This window comes from Rhagoletis zephyria, unplaced genomic scaffold, assembly GCF_001687245.7.
Source record: "Rhagoletis zephyria isolate East Lansing unplaced genomic scaffold, Rhagoletis_zephyria_1.1 Rzeph_scaffold_06824, whole genome shotgun sequence".
NCBI lineage: Eukaryota > Metazoa > Arthropoda > Insecta > Diptera > Tephritidae > Rhagoletis > Rhagoletis zephyria.
The window spans coordinates 1-9,686 of NW_016163907.1; the positions used below are offsets into that span (position 1 = coordinate 1).

The window sequence follows — 9,686 nt, forward strand, 5'->3', positions numbered from 1 at the left end:
CCGTAGAAGATTTAAAAAACAATACATCTGCATATACTTGTAGAATCATGCATACATACATACATACATAAAATGTTCGTTTAAAATATACATATTTTTTTGTATGTCAAGTGCTTAGAGCATCTGCACTGATGAACATTTTTTAAATGCTTAGCGCACAAATTGACGCAAATGAGTTCGTAACCGAATGGTTGACACTAAAATAGCATTTTCGAGTTTGCTATTTTTTTAGCAAATGATTTTAGCTTCTATTTGTCACATACATATATTTTGGTTGAACCGGTATTTTGTCGTGAAATGTATGTATCTATTTTCTTTTTAATACTTTGCATTGCTAATGAAATTTATACTACGGTCCTTTGCAATTTGCATATATATCTGTTCAACTGGTTTAATCGCTGAGTATAAGTATGTAAGCAAGTACATATATTCCTATGCACACATGGATGTATGAATTTAGAAATTTTTCTTACAAAAACACCGATATTTAAATCAACTCTCAATTTTGTATTGTTTTTTTTTTTTAATTACATATGTATTGTCTAGATCGAAAGCGAAATTTGCGCGCAGTCATGCCGGATTAAAACATAAATGCAAAAAAATATTTTGACCACACTGGGCAAATATACATACATATGTATATGTATATCTGATTAATTAGCCTGCAGTTTTTGATACTTGTCTGACATAAAAATGGAGCAGAAGGCCATCTGGTTAATGTAGTCAATTAAAAAGAAGATTATAGAAAAGTCAAGATGCAAATTTGCGTAGAATCTCACTCACGTGACGTTCAAAAAAGTGTACTGAATTTCCACTAGGCACTGAATGATAAAAATATGTGCCATTTAAAAGCCCCTTAAATTGAAGTTTAGATTATTTTAGGTTAGTTTCACTGATTCGTACGATCTCAAAAAACTATTGGTTGGTCCTTAAATAACCCGTTGGTTGGTCCTTAGTTTTACCAAGAAACTGTACGAAAATGGCTGAACCTTAGTTATAATGCAGTCGCGATTTTTCGAAAGCTAGACAGTGAAATAGGATATTTTCTAGTGTGCTATTGTAGTTACTCTAATGTTGTTGTTGTTGTTTATTTATTTATTTATTTGTTTACTTATGCATGCCTTACATTCGTCACTCTGTGTTAGTCCCAACTTGAAGACATGAGATGGTTTTATACACTGTCTCATAGGAACCCCTATTAGTATCATTCAATCCAGCCTTGGAAGTACTAGAAATTTTAAGCTAATTTTAAAAAGAATGTCAACAGAGGGCACCAGTAGTGTTTAAGCATACCGGACAATGTTGCAGCCTATTTCATGTGAAAGCGTCATCATTTAACCACATTTTACAGTATGTGTCATTGCATCAAAAAATGAAAAGCACATATTTTTCTTGTGACGACTATGTCAGCTTTTATGCCTAAAAAACTCCATTCGCCGGAAGCATTGGTATTTTCCTTCCACGGAAGGCAATAAGCGTTGTACGCGCCGAATTGAAGACAATTTTGGACAAAGGCCCATGCCAAAGCCAAGAAGAATTTGCGGCAATATGAGAAATTTTCGATAATCCAAAGCGCCGGAAGGCGTGTGTATGTATGCCCAAAATCCGCATTTGGGGAGACCAAAAGGGAATTTTGTATCATGAGCTTGAGTAGCTGAAAAGTAGTCAGACGACCGACGTGGCTCTCTATAGACAACAACTGATGCAATTGAAGCGAGCGATTGCGGAAAAATGGTCGGAATGGGTAACCGGATATGAGTCCTTGATCTTCCAACATGACAATGCCCGACCGCATGTCGCACAGTGGTAAAACTTATATCGATGGCACCGGATGGGAAATTATTACCCAACCGGTTATAGCCTAGTCCTTGCACCATTAGAATACCGTTTGTTCCGGTCAACGCAGAACGTCCTTATGGTAGTACCATTCCTTGAGTTCCAAAGACGAGCAGTTTGACTGGGAAAATGGCTTAGCTAATAAATAAATAAAATACATTGTGCCATTTGCGAACAATAAAAGTTTCAAAATCGAGCAAAAATCTTTTAAAACTTACTTGTACGCCATACTTGCTGGCATGAAAAAAAAAACCAAAACGATTCTTATCAATTCTTCTTTCCAAAAGGTATCTCCAATACCTTTATCCAAGTTTTTTACGTAAATATTAACACGTGTACATACCTACATATGTATGCCCACTATATTAAAGGCTTGGAAAATATGCAAAAAAGAAATACGTACATTCTTTTAACCTGACCTTTAAGCGACCAGTTTTGTTTTCATAATCCATAGCTGTGTGTGTATAAACACTCTATCCGTGAGGGTAAGAATTAAAATGTTCACTGTATTAATATGTAGTGTAGTCAAAAGTATACTTTTACATACATGCCCTGCAGTAAAATTTAGAGACAGTCTGAGAAAGCGCTTGTTCCGAACTACATAGAGTCGAGAGACCTCCGACTCAAGTATCGCTGTTCGCGAGTTCAAATCGCGGTGAAGGCTGCTTGTGAGTTTTCATATTTAATGAATTTAAATTGTTGCGCGCAGCTTATAATAATTTTTTTTTTTTAATAAAATATGTAACAAAAATGGAATCTGTAAAAGATAAGAAAAAACGAAAAAAATATCCAAAACGGAACCGGTTAGAAACTAGTTCCAAAGTAATGCACTGGGCGACAATTGCCACCACCAATAATATCGCCGTGAAAAACTGGACAGTTGAAAGCATTGCTTGGGTATTGAGCAAAGTAGAACTAGTACCGTCGGCAAAAGGTCTAGTTCTACGCTGTATGTACGCAATTAATAAAATACGCGGATGTTGATGTTTTTTAAGGCACACAGAGAGTAGTAATTGCGTATCGGCTCTTTTGGCTGTCTTTTTTTTTTTTGTGACAATAAATGAGTTTCAAAACTAACTTACTCGACAGGCAGATGATTCCTTGTTGAAAAGCAGCTAAATAAATGTACTGATATATCATGTACAGTTGAGAGGTTTAAGCAGAGCATCTCTCTTTGATAGTTAATGTCTGTCAAGAGGTTATCGCTCTTAGAAAAAAAATATTTACATATGTACATACGTATGTACCACACCACAACCATTTCTTTTTTTATTTCAAATTGATAACATTGTGTCCTTAGATTTCTTTTTTAGGTTTTTTTTTCAAATCAACAATAAATCGCAATTCTCATGAATTATAAGATTTCTGCAGTCTAAATGGAAAAGTTTAGGTTGTTATCTCTCTCACCTTCCTGGTTAGTTGGATTGTGGTTAAAGATTACTTTTCTTCGGTGAGCAAATAATATAATATAATAAAAAGTTAGCCCGTACCAGCTTGGTGTGAAACCCAAAAGCTACTTAAAAGCCTTGTTTTGAAAAAAATATAATTATCTTCCACTTATAATAATTTATGAAAACGTTTTTAATCTTCTGTCTCTGTTGGTCAAATTTTGTCACAACAAAAAATTACACTGTAGAATGTGGCATCGTCGAAATAAGATTTAAGAAGCATTATGTATTTGGTAAAAAATTCCATTATCTCCGGCTCTTAGTAATTTAAAAATTATTGTTGGATGTGCAAGTAAATTTTGACAGGTATTTTTCCTAGCTTTCTTTAAAAAAAAATTTAACTATTTTTTTGTAAAGTATTTTCCTTCAGAAGCTAAAAAAATTTCGAATGTATGAAAGCGCTAGTGAATTCCGTCCCAATAAAACCGCTCATGTTTTGAAGCTAAGATCGTAATGGCTCAGTTTTCGATATCTTCAACTAAAATGGAGCGTATTTCGGGCAAGACGTTTTGCTTTGATCGAAACAACTGGTAGTCACAAAGGGCAATTTTTGGGCTATATTGCGGCGGAGTTAAGTTTTCCCAATTCGGTAGATATGAGACCGTGAGTTCAATAATACATAATTATAATACACATATGTTAGTGTTTGGCCGAGCTTCTCCTTGATGTTGTCACACAAAGCGGAGGGACCTACAGTTCTTCGCCGACTTCGAACGGCGATTGTATTTGTATGAGAAGTTCGAAATTTCATTTGATATTTAATGACAAAGGTGAAGGAGAGCGAGCTGGCAATTGCAAATTCGAGTTTTCACTCAATTCGCCAAGTTATTTTCTTAATTGTAATGATTTGACTAAAAAGTGGTAAATATATACATATAAACAATCTATCCCAAGCTGATTTATAAATTTTTTCTCGTTGGTATATTTTATCAAATATCTGTCAACGCAGATCTGGACACCCAACACTGTTACATAAGCAAAGTATTAACCTACTGAGAGTGCATTCATACTAAGAGGCAATATATATTGGCTTTTGCATAAAAAAATGAGACATATAAATTACACGAGTTTCATTGGGCTTTTGGTAACAAAAAAATGTCGCGAGAGGCTTTTTGTATGCGATTAATGAATAATAAGTAGGAAATATGTAAACGTACTTACTTTTCAATTTGTACAGGAACTTCGGAACTGCGTGTATGATAACTGTTTAGGTTTGAACACTTTGTTGCAGCTGCTTTTATTTGTCTACGTAATGCGCTCGCAGTTGCAAATCAACTGAGTGGAATCATCAATGCGTATGGAACTTAATAAATCAATTTCTGCCGCTGACAAAATGTACACAAGCGAATAATTTCTGCTTATTTCCACGCAATCTTCAAGATTACCAATCAATATTCACTTTTATATATGTAGTATGTACATATGTATGTGTGTATGTATGAATATTTCTCTATATGTAAATATTTATAGTATTTTTTGTTTTTGTAGTCTCAATTCAATTAAATGCAAAATAGCTTAATTAAATGACTCTTCCAGTAGCTAGTAATAATTAAAATGTTTTTCTTTTCGTCGATCCAAATGTTGAACAAATGGCAAATATATTTATTATAAATATGGTGCTATCACAATTTAAGTACAGACGAGTCTGATTTCTATATAGTCCGCTATTGATATGTATTTCAAATAACTTTTAAAACAAATTATCACTTGGACTGGGCACTACAACGAAATCTGCTTATACTATATTATTTTTCATATAGTAAAATTACTTTATTGCTGAACTGCTGTATGTCTTTTTCTAAATAATGCCTTGCACCAAGTGATTTAAGAAATTTGTTGACGCGCTGTTTATATTCGAAAATTGGAATGAAACACAAAATAATAAAATGTTCCAAAAAATAAATAAGAAATAAGTATACAAGAACATTATGTTTTCATTAGCGGGCTGGTACTGATAATATTCTGGTACATATCAACCTGCGTACGCTCTCCGTATATGTATGTATAGTACGTATGTAAATACATCAATGTAGTATATTTAAGTCATTTATATATGTATATGTATATTTATAAATATTTATACATACATACATATATACATATATACATACATATTTGTACGTACTTAAGTAAACATATTCTTAATATATTCATGTGACTGCTATAAAAAAATGCGAGGAGAAAAAAGATGAGTAGGTTCGAAAACGAGATGAATCTGAAAAAGTAGGATGGCAAAAGAAAAATTTATAAAACAATTTCGACTACAAAATAAGGCAAATGTTTACACATCCATGCATAGTATCCATGTATGTATGTATGAACGTTCACATTTACGTCGCCAGACTTAAGTATTTTATATTATTATTATTTTTTTTTTTAATATTTCGCTTGCCTTATGTATACTCCCATCCGGCCACCTACATACATATGTACATATACATATAGTCATGCGAAAAATAATAGCGACACGCGACATTTTGACCGGATTTGCCTATTTTTCTTTTGTTTGTTCAATTTTTATTATTTTTATAAAAATACAGCTCATTAGCTGACGGTGTTTTGTATTTTCTTCCATACAAAGTATGTTCAACAAGTTTTTTTTTTATATAAATAATAACGCCGTCCGCAAAAAAAAATTCAAAAATCAATTGAAAATTTCACTTTCTTAAGTTGCTAGAATTTAATGGGCTATATAACCACGTACTCATTCTTAATAAAAAGTATGTTTTGGTATTTTTATAAAAAAAAAAACAAAAATAAATATTAAACAAACAAATTATTTTTCACATGACTGTAGCTACGAATGTAGATATATAGTTTTGCAAGAGAAAAAAATTGTGTGGAGAAAGTCCCCTATTCTTTAAAACTAGTATCGCCCAGTTGTCGAAATGCGGCATCTTTTTTCGTACACTTTTGAATTTTACTTGTCACCAATACTAACTCCTTTATGCGAATGACTATATTTTTTCATCACATGACTGGGCTACTAAGTTACACCAAATTTTATGTTACTAATATGTGTTCTAAAAGTGAAATAAATCTAATCATAAATATGATTTTTTAGGCTAACTCTCAATTTCTGCGCCACCTATCGGAAGACAAACACACTGATCCTTCTAAAAACTTTGCACAATACAACAATCATTCAATGCCATTTTATATGTGTATAAATGTAGGTGTATAAAATTCCATTACCTTATAATAAGTGGTGGGCGGTGCCACGCCCTCTTTTCCAAAATCGACCACTCTTTGCTATAAGTACGGTATTGACAACATATGTTGCTATGTCCAATTTCAGGACGTTAGCATAGGTGGTTCCAGAGAATTTCAGTTTGAATGGGAAGTGCCACGCCCACTTTCCCAGTACCTACCATTTTTCACCATAAGTAGGGTATTTACAATCTGTGCATCTTTGCTAAGTTCAGTTCCCCAGCTTAGTTTTAGAGATATAACGGTTTTCACATTTTAGTCTATATGTCAGATTCCATAGGGGGCCTATGTATCGGGATTAACATTTAGAGGAAGTTATATCCTTTAAATCGGTATATTTTTTCCTGTGGCGTATTTATATGTATATAGATAGATAACATTACAACACCAAAATCGATACATAATTTTACGGATTTGTACGTTAGGTATATAATTTTTTTCTTAAATCCAATGTACCTTTGAGGATAAGGAATGGTAAAAAAAAATTAAAAAATAACGTTTTGGAAAAAATTTGGAACAAAAAGTTCCCAAGCAAAAAAATGTTTACTGAAAAAAAAATAGTTTTAGAGATATTCTATAAAATGATAAAACGGGTCTAAAAAAGAGTTTTGAAACTATCAGAATTCAAAATACTCCCCCAAAAATCGTATCTTATGATCAAAAAACTGAAAATCGGGATGTTGGGTCAAAACAGCGCAAAGTGCGATATTTGAACAAAATAGGTGGACAAAAGTATTAAAAATGTATGCCTTGAATTCTTTTATTTTTACATATATGAGACAAAACTAAGTCACTATTACGAAAATGAACACAAAACTAAATAACAAGTAAACGGTTGACATTTTAGCGATAAAACACTTCATAAAAAAAAATCTAAAGAATTCTTATTGCAATTTAATTTGCTTCTTGTGTATTTCAATTCTTATCCGCGCGGTTTTTTGAGGCATCCACGTGATCCGTGACTAAATACACTGTAAGGAAAATGTCGAATTTTGAAATGTCACAAAAAAAAAAAAACGCAGAAACACGTAAACTTAATTTTGGGTCGTAGATTACGGCCCCGTATACCGTTCAAGTCATTTTCGCAAGATATTTTCATTTTATGTTTGTATTGTGAATGAAAAAATGCAAACATTAACGGAAACAATTTTAAAATATGTTTTTTTTTGTAAATTCTTTTGATTTGTGTTAAAGCCAGTTCTTTTACAAAAACATTAAGTTATCAAGGAAGAAAATTTATTGGTAAATAAAGTTGTAAATGGTCAAATGACAAGTAATTTTTAGCAAAAAAAAAAACAGACTTAAAAAAAAAATATATATATATATATATTTCATGATCCAATGATGGGCTCTAAACCAGATTAGTATGGGACCACCTCTCAGACACTACCTCTCCGATCCAAAAAGAATTGTCGAAATCGGTTGACGTGGTCCAAAGTTATGCGGTAAAATACATAAAAAAAAAAAACAATAAAAAAANCAATAAAAAAAATCCGACGAACTGATAACCTCCTCCTTTTTTGAAGTGAAATAAAAATGCATAATAATTTCTTTTTTATGAAACATTACTAGGAAAAAATGTTACGCATACACCATGTATGAACTATTAATGAAATCATAAATCTGGATGGAAACATTTGGAAGAAGTTATTTTTAACCGACTTCCAAAAAAGGAGGAGGTTATCAGTTCGTCGGAATATTTTTTTTTTTTTTATGTATGTTACCGCATAACTTTGGACCACGTCAACCGATTTCGATAATTCTTTTTGCATCGGAAAGGTAGTGTCTCAGAGGTGGTATCATACTAATCTGGTTGAGATCCGATCAGTGGATCATGAGATATATATATATATATTTTTTTTTATATGGGAGTTGAAGTCGGTTTTTTTTTTGCTAAAAATTACTTGTTACTTAAGTGTTTATACCTTTATTATCAATCAATTTTCTTCGTTGATAGCTTGATGTTTTTGTAAAAGAACAGGCTTTAAAAAAATCAAAAGAATTTACAAAAAATCCTTTATTTTAAGATTTGTTCTCTGTTAAAGTTTAAATTTCTTCTATTCGCAATACAAGGGATGACGGAAATTCGTTCCAATATAAATAAGTACTTTTTCTTATTTTTTTATAACTTTTTCGTAATATGTTTACCGAACATCTAGAAAAATAATTTTGCTCATTTAAATTGTCAAAATATGAACAGATTGTCCCCTAATTTAGCATATTTTAAAATTCAGTTGTTTTTATAAAAAATCTCTACGTACATTAAAAAAAGTATTGTCTTATAATTCGTCTATTTAATTACTAAAAACGTAATGAAATGATTTTTTCCACATAGATTGTCGAAATATCACAAAATGACTGTAAAACATAAGAAACTTCAATAATTCTTCCTTAGTGGACGTAAACAAAGGTATATTGCACTTTTTTCCTATTTCTGCGAGTTCAAAGCTTCCATGTTAGTTTTCATAAAGTTTGCATATGCTGATGGAAAACATAGCTTACCAAATTTCAGCAACCGAAAATTCGCAAGCAACGACCAAACTGAGAAAGCGGATAGTATCTATATGGAAAATCAGCATCCTAAATATACCCCAAAAATATCCACATATAATTTTGTTCACCTAAATTGTTGAAATATCACACTGTGCACCGGTCATAAATTGTACAGTTTTCAGCGAATTCTGATACTCTTATACTACTAGACCTGCTCTACCACCTCAACTGAATGACAAAAAAGTAAATACAACTTTTTTTTTGTAGCACCGTGTTATTGTTCGAGATTGTGGATGTCTCTTTTGCCGGGAATGGGCCTCAATTTTTAATTGTTTACCTAGCACAAAATAGGTCCTGTTGGAAAAAATTCGTCTTCGCTTGATCTCCAGGCTGTCATTATTGCTGTTATTTTATGCTGCATCCTAGGTAAGTATACAGAGTCATAAACTACTTTAAAATTGCACTCACCCTCTTACCATTATGTGCCACTAATGTTGCTGGTTCTCCTTTCTTCTTGCGAATGGCACTATTATGATTAAAATGAATTGAGTTTAACTAAATAAATGAGGATTTAAATATTTATTTTAATATATGCCACACCCAATTGTCGAGTTGATAACCCTCCATATCTAAAGTCAATTAAAAAGCACTACGTATGTAGCAGCTTAATACATACATATATACATACACTCATCAGCT

General features: G+C 32.1%; 1 long non-coding RNA gene across 1 annotated transcript; it reads right to left on the bottom strand.

The window, feature by feature from the left end:
- Positions 1–4,062: 4,062 nt before the first annotated feature.
- LOC108373577 (uncharacterized) lies at positions 4,063–9,607 on the bottom strand. Its single transcript, XR_001848973.1, has 3 exons — positions 9,464–9,607; positions 9,325–9,409; positions 4,063–4,609 (listed from the first exon to the last, which is right to left on the bottom strand). It is a non-coding gene; the product is annotated as an uncharacterized LOC108373577 (long non-coding RNA).
- Between the last annotated feature and the right edge of the window lie 79 nt (positions 9,608–9,686).